The following is an 18721-nucleotide window of genomic DNA, read 5'->3' on the forward strand; positions in this document are numbered from 1 at the left end:
CTGCCTCTGCCTCTGCCTCTGCCTCTCTCTCTCTGTCTCTCTCTCTGCCTCTGCCTCTGCCTCTGCCTCTGCCTCTGCTTCTCTGCCTCTCTCTCTGCCACTCTGCCTCTGCCTCTTGAGTACTGGGATTAAAGGCCTGAAGCACACCATACCTGGTTCTTAGTCTCCTTTGTGTTGCTATTTTTAAAAATACCTGAAGTTGAATAGCTTAGGGAGAGATTCTTTGACTCATGATTCTGGGGTACTGGTTGGTATCCTGGCTACAAGCCCGTGGCATGGCTATGCCAGAGCTACGTGCTTCTGCGCTATGGCAAAGGAGCACAAAGGAAGGTGCCTCACGCAGAGGGGGCACATGTGAGAGAAAGAAGCAAGAGAGATTCAGAGGTGTCAGCCTCTCTCTCCCACGGTGACGTGCCTTTTTAACAGTTCCTCTGTGAGACCGTGATCCTAGAATAAAGTATTAACCCCACTTAAGGACCTACATCCCTGCTACTCGTCCCTCCCGATCCCTCGCCATCCTCTGTGGAATCAAGCTTACAGCATGCATAACACTCTGCAAACTCCCTTCAGACTCAGTACAATGTTTACAAAATTCCAGTCCTATCCCCACTACAACTCCCCATTTTCAGAATTTCATAAACTAATCCTACAAGTCATGGGAGATGTAAAGGAAAGAGAAGCCAAAGCAATCGTGTACTGTGGGTGTGGCTTTTGTTTTTTTGGATTTTGACTTTTTTTGGATTCTTTGGAAGGAAGGTCTCACATAGCCCAGGCTGCTGGCTGCTGGCTTGCTATGCAGCCTACGATGACCCTGAACTCCTGACTCTATTCCCTCTCCTTCCCAAGTACAGGGATTGCAGGTGCATACCACCATCTTGCTTGGCATGGTAAGGGCCAACCTAGTGCTTCTTGCACTGCATGCAAGCACTCTGCCAACTACACTGTATCCCCAGACCCCCAAACTATCTTAAGAACAAAGTCAGAGGGCTCACATGTTCCAGTCTTAAAACTTACTACAAAACCACACCAATCAAGGTTGCGCGAGCCAGGCTCAGTAGTACAGACATTAACCCAGCTACTTGAGAAGCTGAAGCAGGAGGTTCAAGTTCGAGACCTGCCTGAGCGACAAGCTGAGTTCAAGGCCAACCTGGGCAACTCAGTGAACAAAATAAAATAAACAATAAAAACTGTCTCAAAATGAAAACTAAAGAGAGTAAGGAGTGTAGCTCAATGGCAGAACACTTGCTTATTCATTAGCATGTTCAAGGCCCTAGGTTTAATCCCTATACTAAATTAATAAATACCGTCTATGTTTTCTGCTGGCATTTTAGTATTTCAGGTTTTAAACTGGGGTGTTGTGATCCACTTGTAAGCAGTCATAAATATAAGACAGATGAGCATACAAATCAATGGGATAGAATTAAAAGTCCAGAAATTTTAGAGTCAACTGACTCTTTTTAACAAAAGTGCTATTCAAAGGGGAAGTAGTCTTTTCAACAACTAGTAATAGACACTATATTCAATTAGATAGCCACCTATAGAACAGTGAACTTAAACTCTTCTCTGCATTGTCTGTAAAAATGTAACTGAGAATAGACAGGCAGATAGCCCATGCATGTAACCCAATACTCCAGGGACTGAAACAGAAGTAACACAAGCTTTGCAATTAACCTGGGCCCACTGAAGACCTCAGTGTTGGGGAGGGACCAGGAAGGTCTCGGAATAAAAGATAGAAATCATTAATACCTAGGACTAAGCACTCTTGTCTTCTGGGTTAGCTGGTTGGTTGTTTACGTCATCATGACCTGGATTAAACTGTTCTGTATTTTTCTTTGTTTTCTTACAGTTCTAGAAAGTGAAGCCACGGGGCAAAAGAAGCCTTCCACTACTGAGCTCACCCTCAATTCAACACTGGTGTCTTGAGCTGCAAAGCACATGCAACCAAAGAAACAAATAAGGAAACTGAATTTCACCAAAACAAAAACCATTTTGTGGGTCAAAGCACCATTCACAGGGCTGGAGAGATGGCTCAGTGGTTGAGAGCACTAACTGCTCTTCCAGAGGTCCTGAGTTCAATTCCCAGCAACCACATGGTAGCTCACAACCATCTGTAATGGGACCTGATGCCTTCTTCGGGTGTGTCTGAAGACAGCTATATATAGTGTACTCACATACATAAAGTAAATAAATATATCTTTTTAAAAAAATAAACAAATCTTTAAATTAAAAAAAAAAACCATTCACCAAGTTGGAAAAAAAATATGAATGGGAAAACTGAATATCCATGAGCAAAAAGAATGAAATTAGATCCCTATCTACCACTCTGCACAAAATAATTGATCCAAGTATATCAAAGACCTCAATTTGAAACCAGAATGCTAAAACTGCTACAAGAAAATAAAAGCCATATCCTACATGATACAGGTATAGGAAAGGACATTCCAAGTATGACTCCATTTGACCAGGAATTAAGGCCAACACTTGACAAGTAGAACTTCATAAAACTAAAAATTTGGGAGGCTGGTGAGATGGTTCAGTGGTTTAGAGCACTGACTGTTCTTCCAGAGGTCCTGAGTTCAAATCCCAGCAACCACATGGTGGCTCACAACCATCTGTAATGAGATCTGACTCCCTCTTCTGGTGTCTGAAGACATCCACAGAGTACTCACATACATAAAATAAATAAATAAATAATTCTTTTCTTTTTATTTTGCATTTCAAAAAAAAAAAAAAAACTAAAAAACTTTCTATACAGTCAACTGAGTGAAAGAGAGACCCAGAGAGAAACAGAATCTTTCCCAGCCACACATCTGACAGAGGGTAAATATCCAGGATACACACACATACACACACATACAAAAGCACCAAGACAAAAAAAAAGACCCAATTTAAAAATGGGCTACGACAAGGTGGAGGATCAGGAAAGTATAATCAGAATATATTGTATAAAAAATTTTTTCAAATAAAAAAAAATGGGCTAGGGATCTGAACAGAGTGTTCTCAATAGAAGAAATAAAAAATGCCTATGGAAATACCTCAAAAAGTGTTTGTTCATCATCCCTAGCAATCAGGAAAATGCAAATTAAAACAACTCAGAAGTTTTACCTCAGCCCAGTCATATGGCTAAGATCAAGAAAACAACCGGCAAATGCTGGCGAGGATGTGGGGAGAAGAGAATCCCCATTCACTGTTGGTGGGACTGAAAACTGGTGCAGCCACCGTAGAAATCAGTACACAGAATCCTCAGAAAATAAGTCTACTATATGACCCAGCAATAACATCCCTTGATGGGCATGCCCACAGGACTCCACAGCCGTTCCACTGATACTTACTCAGCAACATTCATTGCTGCCCTAAACATGCTACTAACAAAATCATGTAGAAGACAATGGAATTCTAGTCCACTGTAAAGGAAAATGAAACCATGGAATTTGTAGGTAAATTGGTGGAACTTGAAAAAATGATATTGAGTGGGGTATCCAAACCCAGAAAGACTAACACTGCGTGTTCTCTCTCATCTACAGTTCCTAGTTCCATGTCTTCAGATATAAATGGAGTTCTCATCCCTTGTTAAAGAAGCTTTTCCTTACAGCCAACAGAGACCATTACAGAAAAACACAACAGGACGCAACGCAGAGACCATCTGATTGTGGGGAGCCCAGCCTCGACAGTTATGTCTGCAACATGAGCCCTGTACCCAAGGCCGTGGAACAATGCAAATAGGAGGGGTGAAAAGACTGTAGAAGCCAGAGGACCAGGAAGTCTGCTGTGAGACCGTGTCTCCTAGAAATGGCTGCCTAAACAAACCAAAACAATGCCAGCATCATGGATGCGCTAACTCTGAAGGGGGGAGACCTCGTGGAGTCCCACCCCAGGACCAAGAACGCATTGATAACTGCCAAGACGGGGAGAGTTAGCCTCTCCCCAGGACTTGGTTAACCAGTACAAAACGGTTAGAGAAATCAGACACATGCAAAGAAATAGGATCAGCAGGTTGCATTTATATATATTTGTACACATACATGTATACACACGTGCATCTACACACACATATATGTAACCATAATCAAAGAGAAAGAAGCTACTAATGTGAGCGCCGGACAAGGAAGAATATGGGAAGGGATGGAGGGAGAAAGGTGAAAGGGGGAAATAATGTAGATATATTTAAGATTTAAATATATTAAATACTAACAAGAAAGATATCTGTAGCATATACATCTGTTAAGGGACCAGTAGACAGAACCCCTGTAATGCTATAGGAAGAAGGCAAATATTCCAATTTTAAAATGAGTAAAGCATTAGACAGCTAGTTCTCCAGAGAAAATGTACTAATGGTTGATAAGTACATGGATGGGTATTCACCACCATTAGTCATTAAGAAAATGCTAATTAATGCTATAAGTGAGATATCACTTCCTACCTCTTGAATAACTATAATTTAAAAAAAAAACAACTGGGAAATAAAAAATTGAAATGGATATGGAGAGGTTGTAACCTCACATTCTACTGATAGCAACGTAAAATGGCATGACTTTTTTTTTAAACACTTTAGCAGCTAAACAAAGAACTGACCCAGCAACTCTACTCCTAGGTGTGAACTCAAGAAAACTAAAAAACAAAATAAAATAAAATAAAATTCCAAATGTCCACCTAAAATACCTTAGCTATATAAGACAGTATTATTCATCCATAAAAAAAGAAATAAAACATTATGGCACACTACAACACAGAAGACACTTGAAATTCCTATACTAAATAAAAGAAAGCAGGCACAAGAGGCCACATGTTATAGATTCCATTCAGGAGAACTGTCTGTAACAGTCACATCCTTAGAGACACAAAATAAATTAAAAGTTGCCAATAACAGGAGAAAAAAAGAACAAAGAGTTACTATTCGCATACATTTTAACAAACATAACACCTAGCAATGGATATGCACTTGTTTGCTTTTTTTTTCATTTTTTGTTTTTTTTTCTGTTTGTTTGTTTGTTGTTTCTGCTGCTGCTGCTGCTGCTGCTGCTGCTGGTTGGAGACATGTCAAAATTACAGAACTGTGAACTTTAAAAGGATGGATTCTGTCTGTTATATCTACAACATTTTGATGAATGTTTGGAAAAAGTGATATAAAAATACTCTTAGTGGAAAAACAAAGTAACTAACACTAGCTGATCTGAACTAAGAAGTCCATTTCGGCACTGGAGGAATAATCCCAGGCTGAAAGACAGAAATATCAACAGAAAAATGAAGAGCAGAGAAAAACTGAAAATGAATGAAAGGTTTAAAGAGAGGTAAAGATGCTGTGATGGTGTAAATATGCTCGACACAGGGAGTAACACTATTAGGAGGTGTGGCCTTAGGAGGTGTGGCCTTGGAGTGGGTGTGGCCTTTTAGAGTAAGTGTGTCCCTGTGGGTGTGGGCTTTAAGACTTGTCCTAGCTGCCTGGAAGTCAGTCTTCTCCTAGTGGCCTCCAGATGAAGATGTAGAATTCTCAGCTCCTCCTGCACCATGCCTGCCTGGATGCTGCCATGTTCCCACCTTGATGATAATGGACTGACCCTCTGAACCTTTAGTAAGCCAGCCCCAATTAAATGTTGTCCTTAGAAGAGTTGCCTTGGTCATGGTGTCTCTTCACAGCAGTAAAACCCCAACTAAGAGAGTTGTATTACTTTATCTGGATGGTCTATAATTTACTATCTAACCATGAGAACTACAAAAAGAAAGAAAAATATATGGGAGAGGATAGCAAAGCTACTTTTTTTTTTTTCAGAAATCACAAAATCAAGCCGGGCAGTGGTGGTGCTCGCCTTTAATCCCAGCACTTGGGAGGCAGAGGCAGGCAGATTTCTGAGTTCGAGGCCAGCCTGGTCTACAGAGTGAGTTCCAGGACAGCCAGGGCTACACAGAGAAACCCTGTCTGGAAAAAAAAAAAAATCACAAAATCAATTCTAAATGAGAGAAAAATGTAAGGCAGGAAAAAATACACAGGACTGCAAATTTAAACTCAAATATATCGGTAGTTACACTTAATGTAACTGAGTGCTTTAAGAAAAAGACAGAAATTGTCAAAATTAGGTAGGAAAAAAAGTCTAACAAGCACCTTGCTTCCCAAGGAGATTTTAAAGTACCAGAGCATACCAAACGATGTTTGGTAGATGTGAGACTATAACAATCAGGTCCGGCTATAGGAACATAACACACATCCACCATGAGGACAAAGCCCAGGGCTGGGGATTGAGAAGATATTAAAAACACTTAGCTCATCAAGAAGACAAAGCTAAGTGTGCTGGCACTCGCAGCACCTGGGAGATGGAGCAGAGGGATCTGGATGAGTTACGGCCAGCCTGGACGCCATAACACTCCATCTCAAAAATGAAAGGGCAGGACAATCTCAAATCTGCATGTTCCTAATACTACGGCCCTCAAATATATCTGCGTGACGACGGACAGAGCTACATGGAGAAATAAGGCAATCCATAATGAAAATGAAATCACGTTGGTAACAGATACAACAAGCAGACTTAAACTAATAAGAAAACAGCTATGATTAATATGTTTATAACTTAGTGGAAGAGAAATGTATGGAGCTTTGAAGTTAATCTTTTCATATACTCGGGAATGCCTTTCAAAAAGCATAGCAGCAGATTTCAAAGGATTTTAAACTCATAGAAAGTAAAATCTCTGAACAATGTTAAGCACGCTGGAAAACCAAATAAGAAAATAAACACGTGTCTGGAATGTCTCAATAGTTTTCTGAATAACCTGCAAGTCAAAGAAAAATTTATAATGAAAGATTTTAAATATATCGAGTAAATTTAAACAAATCAAACCCTGTAAGATACAACAGGAGTATCATCTATTAGGAAATATACCATTTTAAGCACCTATACTAGGAAAAAAAAAAAGGAAAACTACAAATTAATTAGGTGTCCATCTCAGATTAGAACAGGGAACAGCTCTTGAGAAAGAAAACCCAGAATCAACTTTCACTCACAGCTTGAATGCACAAATCTCAAAGAAAATTCCAGTCATCTGAGTCTAACCACACATCGTAAGAACAAGCTGCCATAACACTCCTGTTTCTACTGTGGCAAGATTGGTCAGATTTCTTTTTTTTATTCTGCTTCTAACGCTGTTCTTTATTCTAAATAAGCATACTTTAAGATAATGCAAATATTTTTAGTGATTAGTATTCTGCTGACCTCCCTCTTCATGAGGCCAAGTAGTTAATAAATGGGGAGAAGAGCTAGGCTAGGTCAAAACAGCCATTCTCCCTGAGTAATACGCCCACCACGAGTGTCTTACTGTCTCTATTTAAATGCCTGAAACCAATTGACAGACAGGAATAGAAAAAGATTTACAAAGACAGGAAGTGATGAAAATGTGTAAGCTTTCTCCCAAATATTAAGGGAGTGCCTCATATAAACACATCTATAAATAGAATCTATATTGTGCTTTAATGAATAATTTAAAAGCACTTTGCAAACAGGGTTAAGAAAACAGGAACCTAAATGCTCAAAAATCAATACTTCTGTCCTATCCCAACCTGGTGAGTTATAGAAACAGACATTTAAATTGTACATTAATTTTTTTTTTTTTTTTGGAAATACTGTAAGCTAGATAGTAAGGTATCGAAAGGCTTAAAAAGCATGTACAAACTTTAACAGAATAGTTCTGCCCTTGAAAGTTATCCTGCAGAAGAATTCACCAATACACGATCATTTTGTACAGACTATTTACCAAAGCTTAAATGCTACATAAAGTAGAATAAATATTCAGTCATAAGTAAGTAGTTTGATAAACTGGGACATCCACTGGAGTAGCATGCTGCCATCTATAACCGAATTTCCAACTACTCATGATAGGGTGGAAGTTCTCATGATTTAGAAGAAGTAAATTTGTTTGATTGTTTGGTATGGGAACATGAACACAGAGTCTCATGAATGCTAAGCACATACTCTACCACTAAGCTACAAAAGGGGGAAAGGTACTTATGGAATATGTTATGGAATGAGTCACAATTTTAAGATATGCCTGGCATATCATACATTATACATACATCATAAGACACACACACACATTCCTGCGCAGTAGGTGAAAGGTATTGGATATCTTTTGATAATTACCTTACTATTTGCTTCAATTTTTCTGAACAAAGTATTTGTATTACTTTATGAGTAGGAAAAAAATGTTTTTTACATTAAATATAAACTACCTCTTCAGCAATCCAAACATATTTCTACTGAGTCTAACTAGGAGGTCAGCAGACATCTGCACATTAGTTTTCTATGGCTGTATAGACTATGACGACAAATGTATAAGCTCAAACAATATGGCCTCATCACACCATCTCTGAGAGTCAGGAATCCCAGCAGGCTTAGCTAGCCCTCTGGCTGAGGGTCTCCCAAGACCACAGTCAAGGCGCTGGTCCCGCTGTGCCCGAGACCACAGTCAGGGCGCTGGTCCCACTGTGCTCTCACCTGAAGATGTAACTGGTATGTGTGTTGGGGGAGGGGAGTGCTTCCCTGCACTGTAAGACTATTTGTTCGTTCGGAGTCCACCCTCAGCTCCAGGCTTTCTAAGCCTCTAAGCCTCCCTACCTACTTTTTAACAAGTTTAAAAAGGATTCTATACATCAAATCCCCAACAAGATTCGGCACAACACAACATGGGAGTAGCACCTGTCACCTTTGCCACATCCTGTGGTCTGGAAGAAAGTCACAGGTTCCACCTACATTCACCCAAAGAGAATTTTTTTTTCCCTTTCGGAGATGAGTATTGTGATGGGGCCACCGTAACTATACCCAGCTTCTTGCAGACAGCCTAGGCGATGGAGGGAAGTGTGTGCTTGGATCTGAAGCTCTCTGACCAACTGACCACAAAGAACACAACACGGCTCTGTGCACAGCAAAGGCAGGACAATAGTATAAGAACAGGGACATATGAGCTCCCTAAGGGTCAGGGTGAGCAGAGTGAATTGCCACCAGAGTCCAGAGGATGCACCTGCCTTGAAGGAAGGCTAAGCATTAGATATCTAGAAAGAGAAAAAAAAAAAGATACTTTTCTCTATAGAAATGCAGTATACCCAGGACAAGTTTTAGAAAGAGTGAGAATGGGGTTTCCTAAAGGTCCATCTATGAAAGTTTAGTCCCCAAGGTAATGGTACCAGGAGGTGCTGTGGTGGTGTGCCCACAAGTGCACTCTGAGACTGGGATCTCTGACTTTCTGCTCGAAGACATGGGCACTGGCTTGATGTGGTAAGCACTAACACCATGATATACACACCACAGGCCCAAACCCAGGGGGCCACCAAGTCATGGGACCACAACCTCCACAACCACGAACTTAACTCTCTGTACTGCACACGGAGCTCACGATGCTGGGTGTATGTATATACTGATGCAAAGCCGACGGCCCTGCACGGGCTTATCCACAGCATCGTTGATGAGGACAAGCGTCCCATCCTAAGTCTACAAGCAAGATCTAAAGCACAACACACCAAGGCAGGCCTTGGGTGCCCTCTCCGACGCTCACAGCCACTAGTCTTTCAGTCCGGTGACTTTCACTCATACTTGTCAAGGTTCAGGTTCCCTGCGCTTGTGAGACACGAGAGATTCCACTCACTGGCCCCATTTGATGTGAGCAGATATACTAGCAAGCCCCTTCTAGTTGACTGTCCATCCAAAAGACTCGAGGTTCTAAAAGGAGCAGGCACCCGCTGAGCATCTCAGCAGTTTTGATACTGGTATGCAGCTGCATACCTACCCAACATCTGAGAGGCGTAGTAGGCAGGGAGACTTTGAGTTCCAAGCCCAACCTAGACTACACACAGCAAGACTTCAAAAAAAAAAAGGAAATTTTGTCCACTTCCAGACAACAAAGTATATTCCCTTCCAAAAGGTGTTCCAGAGTGGGTGAAGCATCCCCCAGACACTGAGAAGAGCAATACAGAAGCTAGTCGTTGACCAGTGCCCCTCGTGAATACGTATGACAATCCTAAATGAAATGAGTATAATTCCAATAATAGGGTTTAATGTGGTACATCATGACAAAAAAAAAGTATAACTCAGGAAATTAATGATAGCTTAAAATTTACATATTTAAACTAATTTTATTTCAGTGGAAGTATAAAGAAGAAAAAAAACATTAAAAATATTCTAAGTAAATATTTGAAACAGTAATAAAAATCAAAATATATTTTTAGTTTCTCTGACACAGGGTGTCACTGTGTAGTCCCGGCTGGCCTTGAGCTCAAAATCCTCCTGTCTGTTTCCTGAGAGCTAGGATTACAGGCATCTGTCATCATACCCAACTGTTTAAAAACGCTTTCGTCAAACTATTAGGAGATGACGCAATCCATAACCTAATAAAAGGAATCTACTAAAATATACAAGCAAAGTTCACTAGTAAACTTCTAACAGGATTACTCCTAAAGAAAGAAGCATTCAAAGTTAATCTTCTCCAATTCTAGGAGCTTTGCCTAGTACTCCATCAAAAGTAAATAAATTACCTAAGGACTATAAACAAAGAAATTAAATTATCATTATATATAAGAATACCACACACATACACAAATAAAAGACCAGGCATGGTGGGACATGCAGGTGGATTTCTGAGTTCTAGGCTAGCCTGGTCTAGAGAAAGTTCCAGGACAGCCAGGGCTACACAGAGAATCCCTGTTTTACAAAACAAACCAAAAACAAACAAACAAGACAGAAAATTCATCCACACCATGTGTGAAATTCCATCTGTTTCCAAAGTAGCATTACAGATCACTGGGAAAGGGTGGAAATAAATGGTAATTGTACAATTAGGCATTTTAAAAAATTCTAAAAACAACCTCTACCTCACAAAATGAATATAAAAAAATGCATATAAAAATGAATTCCAAGCCAGGCAGTAGTGGCACATGCCTTTAATCCCAGCACTTAGGAGGCAGAGGCAGGTGGATTTCTGAGTTCGAGGCCAGCCTGGTTTACAGAGTGAGTTCCAGGACAGGCAGGGCTACACAGAGAAACTCTGTTTCGAAAAAACAAACAAAACAAAAACAAAAAAAAACAAAAACAAAAAAAACCTTTCTTGTTCTCTATACAGTTTGAACTACACAGAGAAACCCTATCTCAGAAAAAAAAAAAAAATGAATTCCAAGTAAAATACAAAAGCCAAATTTTTCAACTTTTTAAAAAGAAAAGTCTGTCTTATAACTTTCAAGTTACACAGATTTCTTGAATAAGGCCCAGTAGCCACAAATCATAAAGGAAAGATGGACAAATTTGATGACGTTAGAATTACACATTTATTCATCAAAGCAACACTCTTTTAAAGAATAATAGTGAGACAAAAGTAGGATCAAAAATATATAAAGAACTTCAAAAACAGCACAAGGACACAAGCTAGACAATAAATAGATGAACGACATAAGGTTACAATTTATAGTGGGAAAAAATACAAGTAGAAAAAAAAATGGGAGATGGGGTGGTAAAAATCGTCAAACTCACTAGTAATCAGGGAAATGCAAATTAAAACTGTGAGATATTTCAGACCCACCTGATTGGCAGCACTATTATCTAAAGATTAAAGAATGCCTGAGGCTGGGAATCAAGCTTTTGGAAAGTAATTGACACCAACAACAGGGGCTGTGGCCCATGGTCTCAGTGGTATGCACCAGGACTACTGTCTCCCAGGAGGCCAGCACAGAGCAAAGGTGAGCCGGTGGAGCATGGCGGGCTGCAAAAGCAGAGGCTGAGCCAGCTGCAAGGAGGAGACAGAGAGTGGGATTCAGGTCAGACAACACTGCCTCAGATACCCTCATGGTGTCCGGGAATAAAAGCGGCCATCAAAATCACGTTGACTTGGGGTAAACTCCCAAACAGCAGGAATCACCTCGTTTTCTAAGGCCAATCTCACCATGTGACTTTCTCCTGAAACTTGGGGGCTAAGAATACACAAAACAGAGTCCACATCAGTTTCCTGACGCTGCTGCTGCTGCTGCTGCTGCTGCTGCTGCTGCCGCCGCCACAGCCGATCTCCACAAGCATGTTAGCTTAAAACACCACCCTTTGTTACCCTACAGTTCTGGAGGTCAGCAGACAGAGTCATGTCCCACTGGACTAAAATCAAGGACTGGGCACCTTTCTGAGACCCTTCTTTCCTTTTTCAAGGGCAGCTACATTCCTCGGCATATCCTATTTTGTCTTCAAAGCTAGCGATGGCATCTAAAGCCCTCACCCCGCATTACTCTTACGCTGAGTCTTACATGTCCCTCTTCCACCTTTAAGGATGCTTGTGACAACCCAGGATCACCTCCCTATTTTAAAACCATTCTCTGTCTGCGACCCAATTCCCCTGCCAAGCAACATAGCACATCACAGGCTTTGGGGATGAGGGCATAGTGCTGGGAAACCATCATTCTCTTTACCACACAGCCTCTCTCCAACTCAACACACACAACCCAACAGAATCCCAGCTCCTTGGGAACACCCATACACATACCCTCCCACTTCGATATCAACGCTCTGTTTTCCAATCACACTAACCTCCTCATCTTTTTCTAACCAACTTATTCCATCTGTGCCCAGACATTTACAACTCATCCTTTCAAGACTTAGCCCACAGGCTGCTGCATTGTCTGCAGCTTTTGGATTCTCCAGGCTTATCGCCCCTCAGCACACCCAGCGAGCTGCTCATCCCAGCAGCATCACGGTGTAGCCGCTCGCGGCCACCTGTTTACATGTTCTCCCTCAGTACCAATGGGGGAACCCTTCTGTGACAGGAACTGCTTCACTCCTACAACGGGCTCCCAAGTCACAACACAAGATTTAGCAAGAATATGAGTCCTTGTTTTAAGTTTCTCAGAGTACTCCTGAAACCTGGATGAAAAGGGAACACCATAAGAAACACAAAAGAAGCGCCGTAAGAAACCTAAGAACCAGACAACCAGTTCCGGTAATTATTCCAAAACCCAAAAGCACCCACTCAGCTTGGTGCTACTGATGAATAACCTCTCTCTATCTGGTACCCAATTCCCCTGCCAAGCACCCATAACGCATGACACTTACCACCACATGAAAAAAAAATGTATACAAGTGTCCTCTCTCATTTCTGATTGCTAGCCTATGGAACAGTTCTAAAGTTACCAACGGAATTATCCACAAGAGAAATTAAAGACTTTATCTGAAATGGTTTACATTCCTCAAAGTTATACACACCACAGTAGATGTTGCTCACCACGAAGTGAATGCTTGACAATCACCAAGACTCACGTTCTCAGCCTCTCTCCAGGGAAGCCTGAGAGCGAGGTGTGAGGGTGTTACAAGTGGCACTGTTTAGGGACACGCTGCCCTGAGAACAGGCACCTGTACATAACGCAATCAAGGGCCCTTTTTTGTTTGATGCTAGTTATTAAGAAGACAGACACTTGTTTAATTTCAATGCTCATTACTTGACATTCCTAGCCAAAAGCTCCCCACCTGGAAAGAGAAAAAAAATATATCATTTTAAAATGAGAGATACTTGTTTAAATGGCACCTCTCATTCAAGTCCAGCCAAGCTATCCTGTCCAGTTTTTCTTTAATAATGGGAATTCTGAAATTATTTTAAATGTAATTCTAAAACCCATTCTCACGGCACAGAAAGTTTGAAGGAAACCGGGGATCATGAGAGAGAGAGGGAGGGAGGGAGGGAGGGAGGGAGGGAGGGAGGGAGAGAGAGAGAGAGAGAGAGAGAGAGAGAGAGAGAGAGAGAGAGAGAGAAAGAACACTAGTTCAGCACCATGGACAGCGGATCCACGGCTTGCCAGAGTCCTCTCTAAAGAGGCTGAGGGCCGCCCCCTAATCTACAGCATTTCAGCAAACACTTACTGTAGGGTGAGGCAATTCCAATTGTGAGCAGGTGTTTTTATTATATTCCACAGCACTCGTCTCCTTCGCCAAGGGTGTATACAATATACATCTACCAATTTCCTTCAGACATCTCATTTACAATAAAGCTCTGAGCTCTCTGTTCACACAGAAATGACTTTGCGCCAGACACCACCGGTATAGATCCAGAACTCACTGAAACTGATACAAAAATCCAACCTCTGCTGTCTGAACCGCTTCAAGGACTTGATGGAACTTTTACAATTTACATACGCAGCATGCTATCTGGGATCCAGCAAGGTGGAAAAGCCAGCCTCTTTAAAACAGCTAAGAAGGCCTGGTACAGTGGTACATGCCTACAGTCTCATCATATGGAAGGCTGAGACAGGAAGAAGATCTCAAGTTTCAGGCATGTCTAACCTGTGTCCCAGGGACCACATGAAGCCAAGAATAGCCATAAATGTGGCTCAACACAAAAATCACAAACTTTAAAATGTTAGAAGATTTTTTTAGGATTATTTTATAACTCAACTATGAAATTATTGAGCGTGAAAAACTTTATAGATGATAATGCTGTCTCACAGGGACATGCTTGGAACTTAAGCTACAGAACAATTCCTGACCTAAAAATGACAAGATATTATAACCATACCTTGTGTGTTGTACATCGTGTGCATTTCTTTTCTTATAAAAAGCTAGAAAACTCATCATAAATCTATGTGAATTTTCTTCTACCTACAAGAGAACATTACTGGGGCAGCACCAGCTCTGAATTCCAGATACAGTGTCTGACCTTTTAATGGCACCTCTCATTCAAGTCCAGCCAAGCTATCCTGTCCAGTTTTTCTTTAATAATGGGAAATCTGAAATTATTTTAAATGTAATTCTAAAACCCATTCTCATGGCACAGAAAGTGACCATGATAAAGATCCTGTTTCTAACAAACTTATTTTCATTTTACTATGGAGTGAGTCTGTCTGCGCACATGTACAGACAGACATACATGACACAGTGCTCCCGCAGTGACCAGAGGACAAGTTTCAGGAATCAATTCACTCCTTCCACCAAGGGCTCCAGGGATTAAACTCAGACCATCAGGCATACAAAGCAAGTGTTTTTCCATGCCAAGCTGTCTCACCAGCCTGGAAACTTCTTTTCCCAAGCCTGACAATACTAAGCTCTGACTATGTGCATGAAGTTATATAAATTCTACACCGTGTGCACTAACATGCACCGTGTTCATAATGGCGCCTACACACAAGCAAGAGGCAGTGGAGAGAAGGGGAGGCCTCAGCTGACTTAGAGCTAGAAGATGGAACTTGCTGAAGGACCTCCAGTCTCAAGACCCCATGCGGAGATCTTCCAGCCTTCCCGATGCTCCAGCCATCTCTGGAGAGCACTGATCTATACACACTCCTCTCTGGGGCAAAATGGTCATATCAGATATTAGCTAATGAACTGCCCTTGTAGTGGGGACTGGGGGTCAGTTCTCGGTAGGGACACAGCCTACAGTTCTTCTGGAATTCGCAATTAAGTCCAAAGAAGAGAAATGGGCCACAAGTTTGCCTCAGAAAGCAAACTAAGTTTCGAGAAGGCTGTGCCAGAGAAATGGGTTGAGAGGGAGAATTTGTATGTTAGCTATGCAGTCTGGCCTCAAAGGGTCTTTTTCCAATGCTCTGGCACCCAGGATTCCTTTTGGTGGGGCACTAAAAAGCCTCCTCAACCTACAGTGCCATTGGTTCCCATGCAAAGCTAATGAGATTTAAAAGTCCATAGTGCTGCAAAGAAAAGTAAAAAGAAAATAACCAATCCTGGGCCCCACCTTCCATTAACTTAAAATTCTCCTATGCAAACAACAGAGTGCAGAATAAGAAGGGAAACTAGATAACCACACACTTTCACTAAACAAAACACTTCGGGGAAACAATAAGAAACAGTTTTGGAGCACACCTCTTTCCCAAAACAGAAAATACAGCCATCAAAAAGAGGAACCGGCGCAGGTCTGGTCTACCTGTGCTGGCTCTAATGGCTGGTGCGCAAAACCTGAGGAGAACTGAGAGGAAAGAAGAAACAGAAGCCTGCGGTGGAGGGGAGAGAAGAGGCCGCACCCTGCCCTCGCCCCACATCCATCCTCTGGGCTTCCTTTTTTTTTTTTTTCCCCTCCCCAGCTCGTCTCAATCACAAGACATCCGTCTAAGCCTTGCAAGTCCCAGTGAGATCACAGCTATTGTGTGCTGACCCGAGAAAGCCTGCAGAGTAATGTGTCCACTGACAACTTCTGAATATGGGGAGGGAGTGAAGAGGCCCTGGGTTCTCCTGAGTGGCTCCCCCCACCCACCCACACACACACACACACTCACACACAGCCCTACAACGTGGGCCAGGGCCAGTTACCATCAGACTTTCACAAGGACCCTAGGCCGTGCCTGAATCCAGGAACCACAGGCAAGACCATGCAGGGCCGGAGACTGAGCCCCTCGCTGGAAACTTCAGTCTAGGACCCTGCTCTGGCCCCGGCTCCAAGCCCCAAGGGCTACCAAGAACCACTCTACTCGGGGAGCCCGACCCTCAGCCCCTCACTTCCTCTCTCTCTCAGTAAGTGATTCCTGTCTCAGCCTAGGACCCCAGTCTCAGCCTGGGAACCTACCTTCCTTGACCCCTTTGCTCAGTCTGGAACAGTTGCCTCTGGGATCCCCACCTTCAGTCCTCCGACCGTCGCTTTGGCCTGGGACACCCCCACCCTGCTTGAAGCCTGGGACTCTGCACTAAGCCCTGGAACCTCTCAGCCTTGAGCCCTCAGATCTCTGTACTCAGTCCTGGGATCCCCGCCCTCAGCCTAGGACCTTGGTCTCGGCCTGGGATCCCCCCCACACCTTCAACCCGGGACCCCCGAAATCAGTTTGGTACCCCCAATCTTCTCTCCCAGGACCTCCGCCCTCAGCATGGGACCCTCACCTTAGCCTGGAATCCTCACCTCACCCGGGAATCCTCGCCTCAGCTTGGTACACTCGGTTCAGCCTAGGGTCCCGGCCCTAGTACTGAGATCGCCAGCCTCAGCCCTTTCCCCAGAACCCCCAACACCCCGGCTCGAAGGAAGTTTTCTGACTGCGAACTGTCCGGTGCTCTGGCCTCTGGCGGGGTCTCGGCCGGCCTGGGACGCAGCATGCGGGCTACCTCCGAGCTGGACCTCCCCCACCCCCCTTCAACCCGCCGCCACTCACTCACCTGCCCCGCCGCGATCAGGGAGGCCGCGGACCAGGTAGAGCCTATGCTGCCGATCGGGTGGGGCAGAAGAGGCGTACACGGCGCGACGCGAAGCCCGAGGCGACCCAGTGGCGGCCGCGGCGTCTCCTAGCTCAGGCGACGGTAAGCAGCGCCTCGAGCTCCGGCCCGAGCACTGCGCGCGGCGAGGACCCGCCCCCTCCGCGCAGCCAGCCACTCCCGCGCAGCCCGCCGCCTTTGGCCCCGCCCCCGCTCAAGGGCAGGGTCTGAGAAAGCGGGCGCCGGGAGCCAATGGAACTGCGGAACGGTGGCCATCACGGCCAATCAGAGCGCGGGAAGCTCTCCGGCTAGAAGCCGTTTAGCGTCGAAGGGCGGTTAGGGTTGGGCGGGGCCTCCCCCGACTCTGGGGCTGGGAGGAGGCGGGGCTTCTGGGAAGGTTAGTCAACTGGCGGGGGCGGGGACAGGGTGGGGCGGGGCCTGGGCAGGAGCAGAATGGGGCGGGGCCTGGGCCGGGCCTGAGACGGGGCCTCCAGCAGGCTAGAGGGAAGGGAGTGGATGCTTGGCTGGGAGATGGCTGCAGGGCCTGCATCTATCTCCAGGTTGATTGCCTGCAAGTGTTTGGCACACGCGGCTAGCGGGAGGCTGCAGACACCCAGTCCCGCGCGCGCTGATATGCTAGGACGGGCAGTTGGACCCACAGTCCTTCGCGACTATGTGGGCCTGATCTGTTGACCCTCAGCCCTTCGCGGGGTGCCCCTCTCTGCTTGGGAGCCTTTGCTAGCCAACACAGCCCAGACAGCAGAACTTGGGTCCAGGTTCTGGGCCTGCACACCTGTCCACAAGTGATTCACGGCCGGTGGAAGAACTGGCTGTGGTAGTGGCTGTTGGAAAACATGTCATGTTGTTGTTGTTGTTATTGTTGTTGTTGTTGTTATCTTTTGTGCATCTTTCCCCGGAGGTATCATTTTCATCAGACTAAAGTCTTTCATCTGATTGTCCTCTATTAACTTAGGCTTATTCCTTTCTGCACACACAAAGGTAAAGGAACCAGGCCACATTGTAATCCCAGCACTAGTAGAAGCTGAGAGTCCTGGGAACCATGCCTTCTACCAGTACCTAACCCAAGAGCCCAGGGTCATCCTTCCTGGCTTCCTAAGGCCTATCTATAGCAACCTGAAACAGCCAGAGAAGGCCTCTCTGGACTTGGGAATCAAGCTTTGCCCTTCACAGGTGGAGAGAGTGATCCACGTGTTTACCTCCAGACTTTTGAGAAGCATCTCTGAGAAACAGAGTTGTTTCTTTGTTGTCATATGAACAGATGGGTAAGCAGAGAAGTGGGTTGAAGGTGACATTCTTGCTGAGATGATAAAACTCATCCAGCCCTGAGCCTCAAACCCACCAATGACTCACTTCGGTGCCAATAACGATATACCATACATGCAACGGGGTATGTGCATGCATAGCTCTGTCCCCTCAGCCCTCCACCTGTTACAATCATGACCTCTATGGTAGAGTTAGGAAGACCCTGGAGGTCTGAAGCCTCATCATAGGAACCATGTGGCTCTTGGGGATGCCCAGAGTCCTGTGGGTATGATGTTCTGGAATCCACTCTGAGGGGAAAAGTTCTGGACCCCCATCTCAGA

At 44.0% G+C, this 18721-nt stretch overlaps 1 protein-coding gene across 11 annotated transcripts in view; it reads right to left on the minus strand.

Moving 5' to 3' along the window:
* Positions 1-17276, minus strand: part of Pcbp3 (poly(rC) binding protein 3) — a 220614-nt gene extending 203338 nt beyond the window's left edge. For 4 of the 11 annotated variants that reach the window (XM_031348496.1, XM_031348495.1, XM_031348494.1 and 1 more), the window contains exon 1: positions 17082-17276. The gene's annotated coding sequence lies outside the window, so the exon portion shown is untranslated. The remainder of the gene's footprint in view (positions 1-17081) is intronic. The other 7 variants (XM_031348491.1, XM_031348489.1, XM_031348500.1 and 4 more) reach the window with 4 other exon arrangements.
* Positions 17277-18721: the final 1445 nt, after the last annotated feature.

The sequence above is a fragment of the Mastomys coucha genome, unplaced genomic scaffold (assembly GCF_008632895.1).
Source record: "Mastomys coucha isolate ucsf_1 unplaced genomic scaffold, UCSF_Mcou_1 pScaffold3, whole genome shotgun sequence".
In the NCBI taxonomy this organism is placed as follows: Eukaryota; Metazoa; Chordata; class Mammalia; order Rodentia; family Muridae; genus Mastomys; species Mastomys coucha.